The sequence below is a fragment of the Ammospiza caudacuta genome, chromosome 4 (assembly GCF_027887145.1).
Source record: "Ammospiza caudacuta isolate bAmmCau1 chromosome 4, bAmmCau1.pri, whole genome shotgun sequence".
Taxonomy (NCBI): Eukaryota; Metazoa; Chordata; class Aves; order Passeriformes; family Passerellidae; genus Ammospiza; species Ammospiza caudacuta.
The window spans coordinates 1975377-1997024 of NC_080596.1; positions in this window are offsets into that span (position 1 = coordinate 1975377).

Consider the following 21648-nt stretch of genomic DNA (forward strand, 5'->3'; position numbering starts at 1 on the left):
CTCAATTTTTTAACTCCATCTAGCTCTGTTCTAGGTCAGCCTTCACAAGGCATCGCATTCAGCTGTGCTGTGCATGTCCTAAGATGTCTTGTTTTCTTTATTGTTCAATAACAGGTTTTGAGCAGCCTACCCTAGACAGTCTCATATGGGAATAGAACAGTTGCAGTGTTTGAACTGTAATTACTCTGAATAAAAATGCAAAGAAACATGTATTTTCATTCTTCTAATACTGTTTCCAGGAACACCATGCTGTATCTCACTTTTCTTCTAATGAATATGGAAACTATTGCACAACCCTGCAAAGCACAGAAGTCACAAGGAGAGAAGAATAAGACCTTGCTGATTCTTTTCAAGAATTAATATCCCAGAAACACGTTAACAAATATGGCTACAGCTAGAAGATTACCTATAGATGTATAGAATGTGGAGAATACCTTCAGAATTATAGGTTTTTTTTACTTTCAAATTATAATATATCAGATCTGGATTGTCATAACAAGTGGATATGCTGTAATATGGTCTGGGAAAAATTAACATCAAAGTGTTTCTGTTCCTTGATGTACACAGAACTTTGATCTTTTTCTACATTTGGCAAATAATAAACTTAAAATACTTTCTTGCAGTTTCATCCAATAAATCAAGCATTAACAGAGGTAGATAAAGTTCTTCTGACAACATCAAATTATTTTATTGCCTTATATGGGATGCATAATTTAATAAACTCTCCGAGTATCTGTATCGCCACAAAAACTACTCATAAAGTAGAGGAATGGAAAGACCACTTCAGTTTTCTTGGTAGATTATATGAAATCTTATTTTCAACATAGTTCCAAGAACTTGGAAGATGTTACTTAATAAGAAAATAAGCTGGTTTCTGCATCTGTGAGGAAGACTGACCAGAGTTACTGTCTTAGTACAAGCCTAGCCAGGTACATTGTAGACATTTTAGGCAACCCACTAACAAGAAAACAAACAGCTTTTTAGCTGTTTTGTTTTTCTTAGGCTTTTTAGTAATGCCTAAGAAAAAAGATACTTTATCACCCAAGCAAATAGAAAACAGCCTTGATTTTTATAGAATTAACCAACACTTGCACATCTCTGCTTTTTTTCTTTCCTGGATTTCTTTGTTCGGCTCTTTTTAAGGATGTTTCTATGTTTCTAATCCATAGGGGCCCCAGGTGACATAATTTTTCAGTAATTAAAGACAATTATTTTCTTAAGATTGCCACCATATCTTTTTTTTACCCTTTTCAGATATGCTATTACCTTATTGTCTGCATTTGTTGTTGGTCACATTATACACAATCCCATCAATAACTAATCTCTGGCTAGTGGCAAGTCTGACCCGAACTCTTTTTCATTTAAAGCAGCCAGCATCTCTTTAGGAGAACAGCACTAATTTTAGGGTGATGTAACTCAGAAGGGTAACTATCTGGAATATAATACTGGCTTTATCTTCAAGCAACAGCAGTTATGCCAAATAAATAAATATGTTATTTCTTTCTGCCTCCTAATTGGCATAATGTTTCCCATTTGTATCTTTTTCTCTCTTTTTATTGAGCTATTCTTGCTTATTACCCTAGCAAGTCTGTAATAAGCCATAGATGTTAGATTAGTTCCTACATAATAGATGTGAAGAGAGGGCTTTTAGAAAGCAACATGCACAGATGGTTCAAACTCTGTGGCTATCAGTCATGCTTGCATATTGTGAACAAGAATCCCAGGGACTCACAAATTTCAAAGACAAAGGAAATCATCATCAGCTTTATAAGAAAGGCCATGCATTTTCATTACCTCCGAGAAGGATATCCTAGCTTGGTTTTAAGACTTGAAATGATGGAAGACACACCAGCATAATCTGTTGGATTCAAGAGCCCTTCATTTACATGGCATTCTCTCCAGTCATGTCACTTGTATTAATTCAGCTATTTCCCTAAAGCCAAAAGTAAGGGATAAAAAGGATATATTTCGAAAGTTTGGAACTGCACTCCTAATCAATGAATTTTCAAAAGATTTTCTGTAATCTCCTCAAAATCTACCCTAATCAGGATAAATATATTTCCCTTTAAGACAAGAAGGTTTTGTAAAGTAGATAAAACAGTGAATAGGAAAGACATCAGTGGAAATAGCTTCTGTATTGGCAAATCACTCTTTGCTGCCTGGTGTCAAAAATAAGGAAATCAAATTTTTGCCTTTTATGATATCATAAGCAACATAGACATATGTGTTGAAAGCGAAGGGAGCCAAGCCATCTTTGTTGATCAGCATCGACTCCGATTTATTGATTAAATCAGCCACTTTATATAACAGCGTTAATTAACTTCATGCATATTGCAAAATTCGAGCTCACAATAGGTTACAGAGAAAACTCTAACCCCTCCTTTTGTTTACAATACCTGTGGTTTGTTTATTGAAAACAGGACCAGCATTCTCACTGTGATATGAAAAGTTCTCAAAACCTTCCTATCTGTTCCCAGAGAGCCCAAGGACAGAATGTTTTGCCTGTTATGGGAAGACTGTCTGAGAACCTTATTGTTTATAAAGTGGTGCTTGAGAGAGCCTAATTATTTATAGAATCAAGCCTGGGAACTGCTGCTTTACCTCTAACCTTTTACTTTTCCCTCAGCTGTATACCTTCATGGCCTCTTTAAACCATGCTAGAACCAGACTCTCCACACATAGGATGTCAGGAGCTTTCTTTTTTTAAGGCCATTGGATCTGTCTTGTTTTGAATCCTGGCAATTCAGGTCTTGAGCTACTTTGTAAAAGTGGCTTTCAGGAAACTAATTTGGAGTTCCTTATCTGTACTACCAAAGCCAGGAAGGTGGGATGGGTAAAAAGTTAAACGCAATCCCCTCACTGTTTCTAAAAGTAAAACTGGTTTTCAGCGTAGGTAATGTATTTAGGGAGGTGAAGTCCTACTGATTTTTTTTTTTATATTGGACTCTTGAATGACAAAGTTAGTTTTTAAAACAGAACTAAAATTCCTAAGATCATTACATTGTTTTGATAAATCCCATATAAAAACTTTAATGATGCAAAACTGTAAGGGCAAGAGGAAATCTTTGCCACATTCTTGAAAGTTTCCTTAATGAAATGTTGCAATGCTGTGACACATACACACATTGCATCTGAGGTCTAAAAGAGTGGAAAATATATTTACAAACTGATTAATAGTGTGCACTGTCCTTTCTTTCACTGTTTAAAATAAAATATTGGTGATGTTCAGGACAACTGAAGTCAGAAGGATGACACTGGAGCTAAGTTCAATAGCAGAGGAAGAAAGGAGAGTAGGACAAAGAATGTAAAAAAAAGTCTAGTGACAATAGACAAGTAGAAATTTTCCCCAGAGCCAGACACAAATTGTTGAGACTCCCTCTGTTAGAAATGGTTCTAATACTCATTCATGGTTCTAACCACACTTTCTGATTGTCAAATGGCCTTCTTAGTCAAGGGGCAAAAATATTTTACTTCTCTAAGATTTGTATCAAATTGTATATTAAGGATGATAAAAGCCTGGCTAAAACAGCCATATGTCACTATGTAACTACTGGCACTTTGAAGAACCTAATAGAAAATTTGGCTTACTCTGTTCCCTAGGCTGTAGCAGAATTCTAATAGCTTTGCTAACATCTTTGCCTCCAAACTAGGCATTCAATAGCGGTCACAGCTTGCTTCCAGTAGCAGCTTCACAGACCACCGAAAATACAATATGCTATGATAAATGAGCTACACAAATGTTTTGCTCATGCCAAAAACTGAAAATCACAACAAAGCCTTGCTCTTGCACCTTAACATTACACAGGATTTTGTGCAGGCCAAATACATAAATGGATCTGAAAAAGGTATTAAACACAATGATTTGGAACAGAACCATAAAAGACTTTTGAACACAAAGGTCTGTGGATCTGTGAGGTCCATATGAGGATTTTCTAGACCAATGATTGCCTGAATGGGAAAGGATAACAAGGGATCACTAAATAATTCCCCATTTTTTATGGTCTTGCTTTGGCCATTGACAGAAACATTACTCTGGACTAAAGAAAATTGGTCTTAACTAATACAACAATACAGATGTTTAAGCTAGCTTGTCTCTGATTTAGCAAGGACTGCTCAGCTAAGATATATTACTGTGTAGAAAGTGAGTGACAGCAAGAATTAAAATATAGGGCCAAGCTATAGAGCAATCTGCAATTCATGCATAGGCACTGAGTCAGCTTACTGCTAAGTTTAAGCTTTTCCTAAGGTCACATCTTTTTTCCAGTCTTGTGCTCAGCTCAAGGCAGTGGCCACATTATCCTGCAGAGTCTGTATACAATATCTCATTTCCCCTTGTAACTGCAATTGAATACAGATGTACTGATCATCTGCATTGGAACAACATGTTGGTTATGTACCAAAGAGAAAAAAATCCTGATGGTGTCACCACATGGGCAGAGACTTGTAAAGCAGTTTTACTTGAATTTCCTCCTCCTTACTGAGTAACTCCAAATGAGTCCCTTTAGTCTCTGCATCCCCATGGTAATAATGATAGCTACCTTTGTAAAGGACTTTGATATACAATGATGCTATTGACATTTCCAGGTACTTACATCATCAAATTAATAGCAAAACATGACAAAGAATGCAAATTCATGTGCCATTATCTTTTTCACAGCTGCAAAGAGAATATTATCCATTTCATCTTTTGTGATTCCAAGAGGTAAAAATTCTTTTCTGAATTTCCTAGTATTTGGTGGGGGAAGAGAGTAAAGATCAGAGTATACATCCTGCCTTTAGGAATCTAAACCAGGAGCCCCTGTGTCACTTCCATGCTAGAAGGGTTATCTCTCCAGTCACTCTGAGGGCAGTGGAGAAGGATGTGCATCTGGATCAGGAGGCTGCATTGCTCTGTGTCCCCTAGCTGCACTCAAGGCCCCATCTCTGCCCAGCAAGGAGACAGAGGCCTGGCAGGAGAACCTGCTGAGCCAGGCTCTCAGTGCCCCAGCCTCCTGTGCTGCACGGTCTGAGCACAGAAACTGTGACATGCATTCAGGTGAGGCTGTGCTAAATAAAGCAGCTGCACACTACATGCTCTCCAACCTGCCACAGTGCCTCTCACACGCTTAAGCAGACCGACTGGGAAGTGGCATCTGCCTTAAAAGCCTTACTGTGGCAGAGCATCAGAGTTGTCACTGAATCACAATGCCTGCCATTTGTACATCCCTGCATAAGCACTTCCTAAAAACATCTCCCACACTGGAGCTACTGCAAGAACTGGTCCTATGTTTTCATTTCAATTCTATTTGAAGCATAAGGCAAGAAATGGGGAAAACCCATCAATATAGTACCCCTTATAACAGTAATTATGAGAAGTTATTAATATTTATAAAGCTTTTTAAACAGGCTTATTTACTAGATGTGGCTCTGGGAATTCATCTACAAAAATGTCAATTTATGAAGGCAACAATGTACATATCTTCATCTGAATTATTCACATTGGTTGATACAATTAATCTTTTCTCTAGCTGAGGTTTAAAATTGGATCAGATGAATTGTATTACTAAGGTTCTTTTTTCCTTCTGTTGCCAATGACTCACTTCAGTACAGAGGACTTTATTTTAGTTATCAAAAGCTTGGTGAGAAGAAGCTCATCTTTTAAAGTTCTTTTCATGACCTTACATTGTTTCATGTCATGCTGGATCTCCTGCTAGAGATGTGAGTTAGTGGCAGCCTAGTGGAAGATTTTAGAAATGCATACATGTTTTTTCTTCATTAATGACAGCAGATAATAGCAGGTTTGGTATTAATTCAAGTCGCTCATTTGTAACTTTATTTTCCCCTTCATGCCTTAAGCACCAATATTTCTGTTAGTGGAAGCTGAGGGCCTGATACATCTGCTGTTTTTGCTCCTGGATAAGCACTGCTCCAGAATAGTGACGAGGAAATAACTCCACAGTGTGCAGGCAGCTGTGGTTACCAGCAGTCTGAAATATCCTTCTCATTGTACAACTGTACAATGAGAAAGATATACATACAATACAACTGTATTCTAGTCACATTGTTAAGCTCGTACACTCAACCCATCATCTTTGCTCCAAAGGGTACCTTTCTACAGCAGGCCTAAAGAGTTCACTTTTCTACTTAGCTGAGATTTATTAAAAATAAAATTGGGCCTTTGTCACAGACATTTTTCCATAGAAATCCTTTCTTTGGGATTTGTTCATCTTCTGGGAAGCTGAGGCCCCAGAAGAAGAATGTAAACAATTGTTATTGGCTGGTGTGGAATGCAACAGGTGCAGCAGTGATTGGTCTTCTGTGAGTGTTTGGATTTGCTGACTACTCACAGGAGAGTTTGTCCTTGCTTTCTGCTGGACACAGAACTTTGTTATTCATTCTTTTCTATTCTATTATTAGCTTAGCAAGCCTCTGCAACTTCTCTCTTTATTCCTTTTAGTATAGTAATAATGTATTATATATCATATATCAATAAATCTAACCTTCTGATCATGAACCAAGATTCTCATCCACTTCTCTCGCCCTGAAGACCTCATCAGGTCGCTGCAATAGGCCTTTTCATTTATCCCACCACTTTGATTATCAGCACAGTCCTATGAATGCAGATCTCAGAGAATATCTTGGCCCTTTCATACAGAAGAGTACCAATGTGCTCTCCCATATATTCCAGCTTCACTTTCTTGCACAAGATTAAACAGCAGCAGGGTTACAGTGCTGTCAAAAGCAGAAAATATGGAAACAGTACTTTGCTAGCAAAGGAAAATTTTAAAGGAGAAAAGCTTTTTATGTTAAGTCCTATCAACACTAAGAATATGGTCCACATAGCAGTGTTAGAAGAGCATGAATATGTAGAACCTTGGTGTGTTCAGACAAAAAGAATAAACGGGCTAGAAAGCAATGAGTGGTCTCAAACTAAAGTGTCATTCACCACTCCATTGAAGAAGGGGAAAGATGAAATATTTTAGCAAGTCTCCAGGTGATAATATTTAGGTAGAGCTTAGCCTGTAGAACTGCTGGCCTGCCTCTCAAACTGTAGACAAGATTACTAACTGAGAAAGCAACATTCAAATTATTCAGTAGTCATACTGATGTTTCTTGCTTGGGTACCATTATTCCAACCTTTTCATACATTAAGAGTCTTCCTGAAGCATGTAGGTAGGTGATGCATTTGTATTATACATAAAATTTTAATTTTCCATTGCCAAAACCAGCATAGGTACATAAAAGTCAAAGTAACAATAAACATGGCATAGTGCTACTGAATATGAACTGCCCTGGGTGAACAGATGCATCTGATCATGTTTTTCAGGAGAAGGTGTTTGGATTTACATTGTATTTTAGGGCCTTATTTCTCCACTCAGTCTTATCAGCAAAATAAGATTTTATTTTCTCCACCAGATAGTATCAAACCAGGTCTGGATTTCTTTGGTTTGAGGTGGTAATAAGTCAATTGCTGAAACAGCTATGACTTCAGGAAGTCAACTGCTGAAACAGCTATGATGTGTATTTATTGCCTTTATCATTCACTGAAGTTATGCTCTGATCTACCTCATCCCAGGAGCTTTTCAAGTGAATTTAGAAGCAGCTGCCACCTTTTTTTAATTCTTGTCTTTGTCTGCTTTCTGATGCTGAGCTCTGGTAAGTATCATCTGTTAATATCTAACAGTATGGGTTTATAACCAGCATGCATTTCAGGAGCCAGGTTCAATATTTACAAAATCAGTGGTCCTTTATCAGCACATATCTCTGTTTCCAGCCCAAGGATCACACCACTTTGCTATCTAGTTTATACAGACAGGTGAAGCAGCCAGGAAAAATGATTGAGATAAGAGTGAAGGTAATCATGGAAAGAGAAAACGTAATTAAATGCTTTATGGGAAAGGTTCCAAAACATGGAGCAGAACACCAGCATCCACTGCAGTATACCTAAAGCAAAAACACATAGGAAGTTTTTTGCCAATTGATTTGTGAGTGATGGATCAGGTTTATTGAAAACAAAGGAGCAGTCATCCTGTTAACAAGAGAGGAATTATCCTATTGAGAAAAAGAACAGAACAGTGAGAGCACAGAGCATCCAGGCAATGGGAAGCTTTAGGAATCCCATCAGTGAGAAATAGCCAATGTCATGAAGCCTGAAGTGAGGCCATATGGGATCTATTTCATTAGACTGTTGAAGTGAAAAGATATGCACTCTGTGGGTTGTGAAACCAATAAATACAAATTTAACTTCCAGTTTTAATTCTCCAGAATATTTTCAGAAAACTTAGCAAATGCCTTCATGAACTTAAGGACTGGGCTCATAATAACATAATGAAACTTATTCCAGTTAGAAAGAAACACACAGAATGTCCAGAAAAAGAAGCCAGATTTCTCTACCCTACAAGTGTTGCAGAAATTAAAATTATCCTTTCTTGAAGCTCTTATGGAGAGCTTTTGCCTTGCAGTTCTTGATAAAGGAAGATGGAGAGACCAATTCAGCACATGGTGGGTTTATAAGGCATAATCTAGTTTAAATTGTACCACATCATAAGACTAGAATTTAAAATGCCATGAAAATTCATCTTTTTCCTCCTGTAGAAAATTCTAGACACAAACCCAGTGAAGACAACCTCTGAACACTGAGACAGTAGCTGACACTGCTGAATGCACAACTTTCTCCAGCAAGGTCATGGACATGCTGGAAAATTTTGCTTCTATAAATTTTATTGACTTTCAGTTTCTGATAACGCTAAGTGAAAGCACACTGAACTCTGGCATTGTGCCACAAGAGGCTATTTAATTCTGACAGCCAAACCCCACAGTTTGCTGAGTCACAGAAAACTCACAGTAATAAGTCTGTGTAAATGAAAGGCACCTTTTGTGAAAGACAACTTTGTAATGTAACTTTGACCAGACTTCAGTTTATTTTCTGTCCCTCCTACAGGGGAATATAACTTTTAGAGAAAAATGCAGGTTCTGTATTGTTTGAAAACCCTCCAGTTCCCCTGGCTCATAACCATTCCTTAGTTTCCCTAGTGTGTCTATGGGGAAAGGAATAAAACAGCTCCAGGAGTAATACAATTTAATTCCACTTGTTCTTGTTGCATGGTCACAGGTCACACACTGTCAGTATGCTTTGGTGGAATGAAGAAAACGTAGAATATAGTGACTTTATAAATACATTTTTCTTTTTGCTTGCACAACTTTGATTTCCTTATGACAGAGGGTGACCCAAATTGTGTTTCTCAGTAGGAATAGGTAAGTACTTGCTTCTGGTTTTCAGTATTCCTGTCACATGCAATTTTTCTTTCAAAATTAGAAATGTATTTTCATCTGCCCCAGTTAAAACACGCAAACAGTAAAACATATTGAAAGAATCCTTTGCTTTAAATATATTTTGGTAGTTAGAGGTGAATGACCCAGGCTGTAATTCACCACTAGTCAAATCTGAGCTTACAAAGTCCACTTATACTAAATCAAGAATTAACTGTATTCAATTATATATATCATACAAGCATTTAATATTTTGGCTTGGAAGGGACCTTCAAAATCATCTAGTTCCAACGCCCCCTGCCTTGGCAGGGACATTTTCCACTAAACCAAGTTGTTCAGAGCCCCATCCAACCTGGCTAATTTTATTTCTAAATCTAGTCTCTTTCAGTTTGAAGCCTTTCCCCTATGTCCTGTCACTCCATACCCTTGTAAAACGTCCCTCTCCAGCTCTCGCAGGCCCCCTTCAGGTACTGGAAGGCTGCTTAAAGGTCCTCTTGGAGGCTTCTCTCCTCCAGGCTGAACAACATCAACACTGAGCCTTTCTTCACAGGAGAGGTGCTCCAGCCCTCTGATCAGCTCCTCCCCTTAAAACTCAGTTTCTCTGGAGCTCTGTTCCCACAAAAATTAGCTCAGCACAGTGAAGTTCTTCAACTGACCATTCACAAAGATACAAAGTCAAACTTGCTGTCTCCTAACACTATCCCATAAAAGCCATCCAGGCTATTTTTGTGCCATCTGGCCAATTTTTAAAAGAATATTAAAAGCCTAAGATGCTCTCTTTTCTCTCCATGAACATGAATAGTAAAGAAGTTGTGTTTAAATTTTTTTTTTCCAAAATCATCTCTGCTGGACAAGCACAACTTAAAACATACTATCAACTTCCAGAACATGCTCAAGCATTCTGTGCTATACAAATGAGCAAAGAGCCTCAAGTCTTCAATAGTCTTGTTGAAAAATTATATAAAAGCTGGAATCTCATGTGCTGTATAAAGCAAGTGTCCAGGTTTACAGCAAATTTGGGGAAGAATCCCCCAAAGGAGCTCTGGTGGGAAAAGCAGATCCAATCGGCCCCTCCCCCCAACTGGTCCAGGAGGAAAAAAAAATACCTCCTTGGAGAAAGGTGGAAAAAAACTGCTTATTAAACAATAAAACCAAAACAATATCAAACAATGAGACCCCTTGCCACTCTAAAAGAGATGACAAACTGAGAAAACCCCGGATTGAAGCTCAGCTCAGTCTCTGATCTGTCCCTCCGGTGCTGGAATTGTCACAGGCCAGGCCCGGCCCATTGGGCCACAGCTGCAGCTGCCGGTGCTCCCCTGGGTGTTCAGTCCAGAGCAGTTTCAGCAGGTCCAAAGAAAAATGAAAAAAACAAACAGTCCAGGGAAGTTCTTTGCCTCAGCTAGCTAACACTAACTAAAAAGCAAAAGGAGAGCTCTGTCCCGCTGTCTGTTCATCCAGAGACAACACAGTCAGGAGCAGAAATGTGGAGGAGTGAGTGCAGTGTCTAAAAACAAACTGCGTGCCTCTTCTCTCCCCCCTTCACTCTCTGGAACACTCTTAAAGGTGCAAAACTTATTATTCAGCATAAACAGAATGAGATGATTGGGGATAAAAGCATCATATAGTCAACCCAGGACAGCAAGCCTCTAATTACACAGTTGAGATCAGTGGAGAAGCAGTATTTCATTGCACAGCTCTGAGAACATCTGCCTTCTGTCCCTGGCACAGTGCTCCTGAGCATTGTGCTCTTTGTGGGGCTTCAAAGAACAGTGGCTGATTCCCACAGTGCTTCTCCTTTACAAATCCTTGGGGAACTAATCATGGCTCTTTCTCAATTTGCCTATGAGTGACCACAGAATGGCCTCTTACTGATTGTACTTTGAAAAAGCAAATCTTAGACTTCTGAGTTCTTTGGGGCTTGTCCTTGCCAAGCTGGCTTTATATTATTTAGCAAAGGCAAACATTAAACTGACATCCCCTTTCAGTCTTACGCTCCATGTGCATGAAAACTCCTTCTTAACTTCTTCCTTAACTTTCACTTGTAATGATTAATGACAAAGCAAATTAGGGCAGAGCTACTTCACATTATGTGCAGAGTGCACATAATGAAATAGGAGACAATAATTTAACCCACAAAGATCCACTCATCACAAGTGCAGTGACTTATCAACTTCCCAAAACTGTGATGAAATCTAGCTAACAGATTCTAACAAGGCAAAATCACAGCATAATATAAACTGCTGCACATTATACATATTGGTTTTGATGCTTTTTCTTAAAGTCTAAGCACACCATCAGAGCAAAAGTAGGGAAAAGTATCTATCTTCGGGTAAGAAAGTGAACAATCCCATGCCACAGCCCACAAGTTCAGACAGGTGCAACATGTTAGTGACCCATCAAAAACATTTAATTCTAACATCCTCTTCAAAAAATTGTATATTTATGTGAAAGTGTAAATATTTTTATTCTGTAGTTTGGAACATTGAGACACAAACATAATGAGCTGTCCAAAGCTCCTGCAGAAGCCTTCAACAAAGATGAAAACCTAGACCTTCTGACTTCCTTCACTGATTCAGCCATGAGACCCAAGTCTACCATGACTTACACTTACAGAGCACGTTATGTACAACAGAATTTTACATTGCCCTTTATTTAACTTATTTTATTTAGATAACACTGTGAGAAACAGCTATTGCCCAGATGTGTGCAGCTCCATCACCAGATGCAACCAGGCTGTAAAGTTTCTCCAGTGACCAGGTAATAGTTAGCTACACTTGTTCTACTTCTCCTTAAAGCCAGGCATTCAATTAACTCATCAGCTAATCAGCTACCACTAGTCAGCCACCAACTTTGTTCTTTTTTTAAAGCTTTCATGAAAAAAAAAAAAAAAATCAAAGGACATGTGAAAAACATAGTCAGAAGAAGTTCCATCTAGGATAGCACTTAAAATTGATTTCCAATGAAATCATGGCTGGGCATGACAAGGAGGGTGGTAAGGGATTATATCTCTGTGACTGACTCATGTGTTTTGCTGTTCTTTGAAATCAAGAGCATTGATTTTTTTTTTTTTTTATAGTTTTACTTGGGTTTGCTTCCAGCATCCTGCAATTCCCTCAGGTCCAGAAAGATACAATGCTTGACACACAGGGAAGTTGCTGAAAGGTCAGTGTGCTCAGTACACACTGCAGCATCTGTGCTGCTGCTATATTTGCCAAGATTCAAGCAAATTCAAGGAAGAAAATTATATTTGAAGAGCATTTTACCTGAAGTTTTTCATCCTCTTGAAAAATACCCATAATTTATAACCTTTATTTATATATTTGTGCACAGACAGTCCACACAAGTTAAAACAAGCTGGCATCTGAGTTTTTCCACACTTAGTTTAGCAAACTCACTCTCAAGTACAAGCCTAGCTTTTCCCTCTGAATTAGTGAGGCCAGTCAGATCCACATGCACAAACATCACAGGAACACAAACTGGCACTGACACCCAGCACAGTCTGGCCAGCTCTGTGCCACCAGCATTTACTGGCACTAGCAATGTGTACAGAGCTTGTACCCTAACACTGATCTTTTCCCCAGCCTTGCAGTTAAGCCCCAGAGCCAAAGGTGGCTCAGAAAGCAAATGTGGAATAATTTCTAAAGTCAATCTGAAACAAGCCATAGCCAATCTAACCTTCCCCCTCTCATGATGAGATACCCTTATCTGCCACTGACCTGACAGAAGAGCATCTCTGTCTCCCTTGCAGACACTCTCCTTTGCCCTGGAGCTCTGTGAATTCAAGCCCCAGTTCAAGCCCCAGCCTTTGCACCACACTTCATTTGCCCAGAGAGGGTTTTGCCCCATTTTTCTTCCAGGCCAGATAGAAATTAGAAGTAGGTTTGTGGTGGACTTTGGATTACTTTGAAAGTTTGCATAAATCATGGTTTTACTCAATGTAGCTTCTCACCTTCCTCCCAGCCAAAGCTGTTCATAACCTAAAAACTGCTTTAGGATCAGCTTTTAGCCTGAACTCTGAAAAGCTTCCCCAGTAACCTGCAATAAACTCAAGCTTTGCCTTTTTTCTTTTGTGTTTAGAGGTCAAACCCTACTTGAGCCACCATGTTACCCAGTGATGCAATGTCCCATTTCAGAGGTTATTTCTCAATGACACTGGCTCACACCAACTCTCAGCTTAGTTTAACAGGCCCTGTTAATTGTTATATGACTTGATATATTTACACAAACAACCTCTCATTCCTTGCATAACTATTTACTTCCAGAAGGCTGCATAGCCTTAATTTGGAAGCAAATATACAGCCATGAGACCCAGTCTTTCATATCTGCCTACCTTGCTGAAAACTGAGTCTTTTATTAAGGCAGCAGTGCCAAGAGAACTTCAAACACCTTAAGATACTCAGAGCTTGACAAGAATCAGAGATTTTATTGGAATTTCTATGAATATTAACTTATTTTTCTTGCAGTAGGGATACAATGATATTTGAGACATGAGACAATGTCTGCTGTGCATATGTACTGTCTCGTATTACTCTGGATGCCACATTTCCACTTACATTAGAGCCTCAGAAGGCATTATTGACTAACTTAAAAGTAATGATCAGAGAGGTTTTATGTGGCAAGACTATTATGATCTGATGACAAATGGACCTATTTTGTTTTATTTTATTCCTACATTTAACAAGACAATTATATCTAAGAGCAATTGGTAACAGCTAAAAATGTAATCTGTTAGCTGCAGCAGTGAGCCACAATCAAATGAGGGAATGAGGTGAGGCAGCCTCTGCCTGTCTTTGGAAAGACAGTTTGCATATGAACGCTTAGACACACATGGAGCCAAACTGAAAAGGTTCCAATTAGCATGATCATCTCTGGATTTAAATTTATAGGTCACACTCACAGTAACACCTCACCAGGTACCAGAAATCAGCCTGACAGAGAAGCCCCTCTTCACCTAGAGCACAAGGTCCCTCCACAAGAAGAGAAGGACACTACAGAAGGACTACACACTGATGCACTCCAGGACAATTTTCAAACCTTTCTGAACATGACAGTTTGGGAGATTTCAGCAGGGAGCCCACACTGAAAGGGACAGTCTGCTATGCATCTTCAGTAAACTCCTCACATGAAAATGTGGGCTGGTCAGAGGCAAAGAGCAGAGAGCCTCAATCACCCAGGTGGTCACAGATTGTAAGTGATACCTGCAGTTTTACCAGAAGCTCTCAGAGAAGTCTGCAGGCAGGAGCCAGGCATGTAAAATCAGTCTGCAGTGCTCACAAGGCTGGCGACTCATCTGCAGCAGGGACGTCACGGGGATCTGAAGGCAAATCACCCTGGGCTCTGCCAAGGGCTGTCCTGCTGTCTCTTAGCTTAGTGAGGAAGTAAAACACTGCAATCAGCAGGAGCCTCACAGAGAGCAGCAACTGAAAGGACCAAACCTCAGGGTCACTCAGGTGATGGGAAGTGACTGTGCTCTGCTACCTTCACCTCTCTGCAGGTAAGTCCTGGCTTTCAGATAAAGCATAAAGCATGAGCTAATTAGAACTTTCTTTTCTTTCCAAATCCAGATTATGGCTTTTGGCAGAGAAAAACATCAGTAACTCAGAACCCTAGCAGCTCATGCAGTGAAGAAGTTTTGTGCCTGTCCTGCTGCCTTCAGGCCAACATCTGCTTCACTTAAGAGTTGTTCTGTGTGATAAGCAGTATCTCAAGTGCACAGCTAGGGCAACAGCCTGCTGCCTTGCAGACTATGAGCATGCATATAAGTAGTAAAGACTAAACTGTGTTTATTTTCTTTAGGGAAATATTTTTTCACCTGATAAACTGTAGAGGTGGTGACTAACTGTGGAGTAAAAAGGTTATGCAAGGTATTAGCTGCTAAAAATGCTGTACTTTTCTTTTCAAGAACTGCAATAAATATTAAAGCAATTTAGAAAGATTCCTATCTGCATCAAACAACTCTGCAGTTCAGATTTATGTTAACAGCATAATTTTATTCAGAGGTGATTATACAAGACATGCATGTCCCAGGAAGGTTTCTTGCCATGCTGTCTGTTTTATTTAAATAATAATTACCAGTCAAAATTGACTTGGGAAGCTGGGCTTTCCACTAAACACTTTAGCTTCTTTGACAATAAGCAGAAAATGGACAAGAATGAGGGAACAGTAAGTATTCAAACAGCTGCATATGCTGATAATGAAAAAATTGATCTGTCAATGAGCCTACAGTCCACCATTTCTGTAAAAGCAGACAATAGCAAATGAAGTTAGCAGGCCCCTGCTGAAAATTGCCAGCTGCAAATAGGCTGTCTGGAAGGATGGGGGATTCAAGAGGGCTTCCACAGTGAAATACAAAGCAAAGTGGTACCATGATTTGCTGCAAAGATAATGACTTAGCAGCAGGCACAGATCGTGTCATGCAATGATGGAAAGAGCCACTGGACCAAGCTGCTGGACTCCGAGTATTTGTCCAGAGGGTCTACACACACTGCCCTGCACACACACACATACTGCAGAGAAAAGGGCCCAATTAGCATGACTAAAACCACTTCAAATGAAATAGCATTGCTGCATTTCTCTGCATTTTCTGCCAGTATACATCTGGTACTAGTAGAGGACAAATATGCTTTTTCAATTATTTTTAGATATTTACTTTAAAACAAACATTGATTAAGTTATACTGAACTGTGTACATCACTGATTTGTAATATCATGGACTGACAAAAGGAAACCCAGCCCAGAGTCCAGAAAAAGAGAATTGCTTGGTCATCTCATAAAACATTAGGGTAAAAAAATTGTGTACTAATACACCCATGGTATTGCAGATGAGATCTTGCCCATCTTGAAGCTACTTTCAGTATGACAGTGTTGGAGACCTGCAGGATCAATAAAATATTGATTTTATATCTTTTCTTTTGCCAGGCTTGGCAGAGAAAAACTGCCCTTCGATTGGAATGGTTTCAAGGATTACAAATAAGGAAACATTCAAAACACCCCAGCTGATCATGAAAGAAGCCACAGAGACAGGGTGAGTAAAAACTGTCCACTCAGGGAAAAAAGTTATTTTTAATGCAGTTTTACCTATATTGTGAATTTCTGATGTTCTGAATATGCTATGAGTCAAGGGATGTTTTCTTTCAGAAGACAACAAAATTTCAAGGGCTGTGAAGGGGAAATCACATGGTTACTATGATGGCTTGGATCTGATCCATTATTTGCATGTAATTTCCCTTGAGGTATATAACATAATAAAATTCCAATAAATGTGATGGACATGGAAGATATCCACAAAGAGAAATGCCTGTCTCCCCAGAATGTATAAAATGCCAGGAAGGGTGAATCTTTGTATCAATCTCTTTCACCTTCAAGATTAGCAAGACTAGGGTGTGAACTTTTAGCAGTTTTAAAGTTTCTACAATAAAGTATGTGAAACTCTAGAAGAAGCATGAATATACATTAACAGGACACCATGAACCAGCAAAATCTGAGTAACAACACACATATCCAAAAATGCTGTCTCCAGCACAGTACTTCCACCAGCTTCTTTCAGCCCCAGTGAAACCTGGCCTGTACCTAAGTATGAGAATTGTATTTACCCAAACCATAGAGAATTTCAAGTAGTGTAATCTTGTTGGATTTTGTAACCCACTGTTGTCATCTTATTTGAAAAGTTCCATACCTTCTTGGTGATTTTATCATGTGCAGCTCCACACAGCACTGCCTCCCTCTTCAGCACAGCCAACAAACTCCAGCCCTCCCCTCACCCAGCTCACCCACTCTCTTGTAGCACTCGTCTCCTCATTGGGCACAGCTGTGGCCTGTTAAGGGCAGGGCTGTTCCTAATCTTTGGTGATTGGTACAGCTGCAACTCCTCAGGTGTGAGATTACCTTCTGCACTATCTTTAATTTCTTACATTCTATCCCTCCACAATCCCCAAAATTGATTTACTCATTACCTTTTCTTTATGAATAAATGTGCACAGTATGCAATTTACAACCATTATGGCAAAAAAAAACAAACCCAAAGGAAACTAAGAAAATCTCTTTAGAGTGGAGGAAAAGTGCAAATGTTCTAAAGGCTTGGAATTATTCTGATGATAGTCTTAGTTTTCTTTCCAGCTTTAATTTTTGTTATTATCATTATTATCAGACAATAAACACCCACAGTGGAAGCAACTTAAATTATTTTTCCAGAACAAAACACATTTCCATTCCTACAGTCACTGTGGACCACTTTTCAATTAACAGAAAGGACTTCAGAGAAGTTTTCTAGGTCTGCAGTATATCCTCCTTCACTAGAGTATTGGCAAGAGACATCCATGCAATAACCAAAGCTCTCCTACCTTTTTTCCCATTACTGACCAGGAATCGTTTTCAAGACTGTTCAGGCAGCTGTTCCAGAACACACAGCCTCCTTTCCACTGTCAAAGAAATACTCTGAAAATACCACTCTTCAGCCTGTTGTCAGAAAGTCCATGGAATGTTAGGGTGTGAGAACCAAAGTGGTCAGTGGTAGCCAAGTCAAGGCACTGGAGAAGTCAGCAGTTCCAGCTGTGGTAGCAATGGACCATGGACATTCCCAGGGTCAGTCAGCTCAGGCAGACAAGGGATTTGTCAGCACTGACCAACACCAGCTTGAGTACCAAAAAGGAAGATAACAGCACATGGTTAGATTTCTCTCTGCTTAATGGGCCTGTACAAAAAGCCACACATCTTTAACCCGTGACTAACATACCATTATTTTCATTATCTGTAAGCAGTCAAATTCATTTTTATCCTACTGGTAAATGCATAATTGTTAATGCCTGGAGACTTTGACCTATACAGATTATAATTATAAAGTCCTCTGAGCTGTTTTAGTGCAAGGCATACAGTGCAGGTGAGAAGAGTGGGACAGAATGAGCACTGGGTGTCTGAAGTGCCAAGCTCCTCTGCTCAGAACACACAGATCAAAATCATGCATCTGCCCAAGAGAAGGGGGCAAATGCAACACAACTAGTCAGTGAATTTGTCCTGATATACTTCAGCATTTCCATACACTTTTCTCCAGTTCTGAACAATCTATCACTCAAATATGATTTGTGTATCTCACCAGACATCTTTCAGAGACACTGTGGTTGGGTTTCCTGATTACAGATATGGGAGACTGTCCCAGGCAAGAAGATGTGCTGCCCATTTCTCCCCCATTCCCATTTAGTTCATTTCAGAGCAGAGTTATTTCTGACACTGACAAGTTGCTGCATTAAAGTAATAATTCTGAACTTAAGACATCATTCTATGTGCCATCCTAAACCAGAGAGCCAAGTCAATTGTGCCTTGAGAGAATGAAGGCTCAAAGTCAAGGAACAGCATGGAGGGGAGCAAGGTGGAATGTTTGCCTGGGGCTTTTAAAATGCAAAATGACTCTACTGCCTGAAGTCCTTACCAGCACAGTATTGCAGCTTGAATTCCTTACCAGCACAGTATTCCAGTAGTCAGTCCTGTAGTGTGTTAGTTGCTGGTATTTGGATTAAATTAACTCTAGCTACTCTTTTAGGACACTTGCTTTATCTGTTTTTTTTTTCCTTTATTTTTGACAGCAGGATTTGAGGGCACTGAGAAACTGTGGGAGAAATTGCATGAAGTGATTAAAACAAAATTCTCTTGAAAACTGGCACTTTTTGGAACTTGCATTTATTGATGCATGGAAATTATGTGTCTAATTTTACACCAAAAAAATGTAACAATCTTACCTTCAGTAACTATCAAGAATTGCACAATAACTCATAATACTTTGCACAGCACATACAAACAACAGAACAACCAGCAAAGGTCTCCTGAAATATCCCTGTAACATGTACGAATATACAAACCCTCCTGTTGCAGGTGTGTAAGCTGTATCTCAGAGCAAAGACTTTAGTCAATTTGGTGAGGGATACACCATACCCTCCTGAGAACCCATGAGTTGAGAGCATCCAGCCCTTGGACATTGAACTTAAGACTATTATTGGTTCTTTGTGTGACCAAAGTGCACAATGATTTTTTTTCCTTTTTAATAAGTTTGTTTATGCTCATCAACAAAAGGCCCAAGAAGATACATTGGTTGCTCAACAGTGTCACTTCCTTGTCAGCCATAAGGTTTGTCACACCAAAGAACGTGGCTGCATAAACCCAATGGCTTCATATCCTTTCTATATAACTATGAGATCCTGAAACTTTGCAAGTAGACTCAAAATGATGAATTCTATATTCTCCATGTAAAATCTGAAAGCAGCCTGAAGCCATCCAGCAGCACCTCTATATAACTCCACACAGGACCCAAGCAAGTCTGATGCATTAGCCTTACATTCCATAAAGAATTGTTGTCAAAGTTAAATCTCTTTCACAGCACAGAAGGTGCTTCAAAAGAAAATTTCTTCGTAAACTATTTACAAATCAAACAAATAATAGGAAACCCATTCAGATAAACTGACCTTGCTTTATGAGAACGAATAGCATTTGAGTGATAACCATTTCATTTCTATATTTTAAAAGTCTCAGTGGACTTTAAAATCAATAGATTTTTACAGCTAATTCATTTTACCACCAATTTATATTTTACAAATAATGTTTGGTTTCTAATACATCTTCATTTCCTCTCTATATTTTTCTAATAATATAGGTAGTCTATCAAATAATTGTCTCACTTTTTTTTCTTTAATACTGTTTTATTTTATAAGACATGTTGTACACATGTTAAGTTACTCTATAGACTATGATATTTTCAGTAGTTTCATAAATTAGTCTTCTGAAGCGATTAAGCTGTTCTCTGGGCTCCAGAAATAAATTCCTCAAACAAAATGATGTGTTTTTCATCAGCTGATAAACACCCACAGTGGAAGCACTTTATTTCTCCAGAGCTGCAAATATTTTGAGCAACTACTTGTCATCAGTACATGAACTATATATATATATCATGCAAAGAAAAACCAATTACCCACATATCAAGTGCAGTGAAGAGAAAGCCACGTGCCCCTGTTGCTGTTTTAATTGTCTTGAATTACCCATGTCCTTGAAAGGCACGGTTACATCTTCCACCAAATACCTGATGTGGATCTCTTGAATATATTTGCCTGACTGGACCTGTGAGGTAGCTGAACATGTCTCACACCAGCTGGGTTTACCTAAGTGGACTCCTGGCTTCTAAGTGCATGAGGAATGGGAGAAGGAGCATCTCAGGCTGAACTGCCCCTGCCATGGCATTTGTCCCCTCCAAGCTGTCTCTCTAAAAAGTAAGAACTGACAGCATCCTCCTGTTCAGAGTGGAGGGACAACTCATTGCTACTCAGCACAAGTGCTAAAGGTGATGGGTGTTTGGCACCAATGAAAGCAAGTGACAGAATAAAATTCTACAGAACACATAAGAAACACCAAACACACCCTGTTTGTTCTGCCAGCTGCAGTTACTGTGATCACCCTTTTCTCACCACGCTCAATGTATTCACAGCAGCCATTCCCACTTCAGAGCAGGAAAGGTCACTGGTGGAAGACTTGGCAGACAGTTGCTCTGATTTGTTCTTCCAGAATGTTTAGTAAGTCTGTCTATTCTGAAAAGACCATAGACAGCTTTCTGCAAACAAGAATAATCCTATTTAACTCTGCAAAAATTAATATTTTGGCAGTCTATGAGTCTTAGAATTTCTTGCAAATTTATTTACGCTAGTAGATTATACCATTTTCTCCCTTCTAGCCATTCTATCTGTTAAGATTTCTCCTGGAGCGTCTCATTAATGCAGGCTTGGGAAAGTAGGCAGTAAAATCAACCTGTGTTATAGACAAAAAGCAAGTTTAATAAGTCATAAATATCTGAGTCCTGTGAAAGGGAAGAAGCAGTTTTAATGACCTCTTAAAACAGGTTTTAACCTACCAGAAGAAAAAAGGAGGTATGGATGTGAAAAAAATAATGTGTCCTGAATAGAGCAGACAGGAGCTGCTCTTTCAGGATATGAAATGCAGGGTAGGTGGAAGAGACTTTTCCTCTTACTGCCACATAGTCTATGATAATGTGATAGGAGAAGCTAAACCAGAATATTTTTGGTTCCCTGTAGGACTCAGCCATGACTGAAATTGTCCTTCTTTTGTTCAAGAAACACTTCCATTTAATATGCAGAGATATATGGTAGCTGGAGGGAAAAATACAACCCAACCCACACCATTTGGTTAACTGTAAGAGAGAAAAGGTGTTCACAGGAGGGTAGAGCAACATCACAGTAACTTGTCCCACTCCATCACACCCATCTCCTAGCTTAAGGACAAGCAGTTCTAGTTCAGTGCTGGAGCAGAAAATTAGAAGTTATTTCATTGGCAGTCACCCAAAATATCCTTCTTTCTTGTCTTCTGATCATGAACAGCTCAAGCATTTCCTGCACCCTCTGCCTCTAA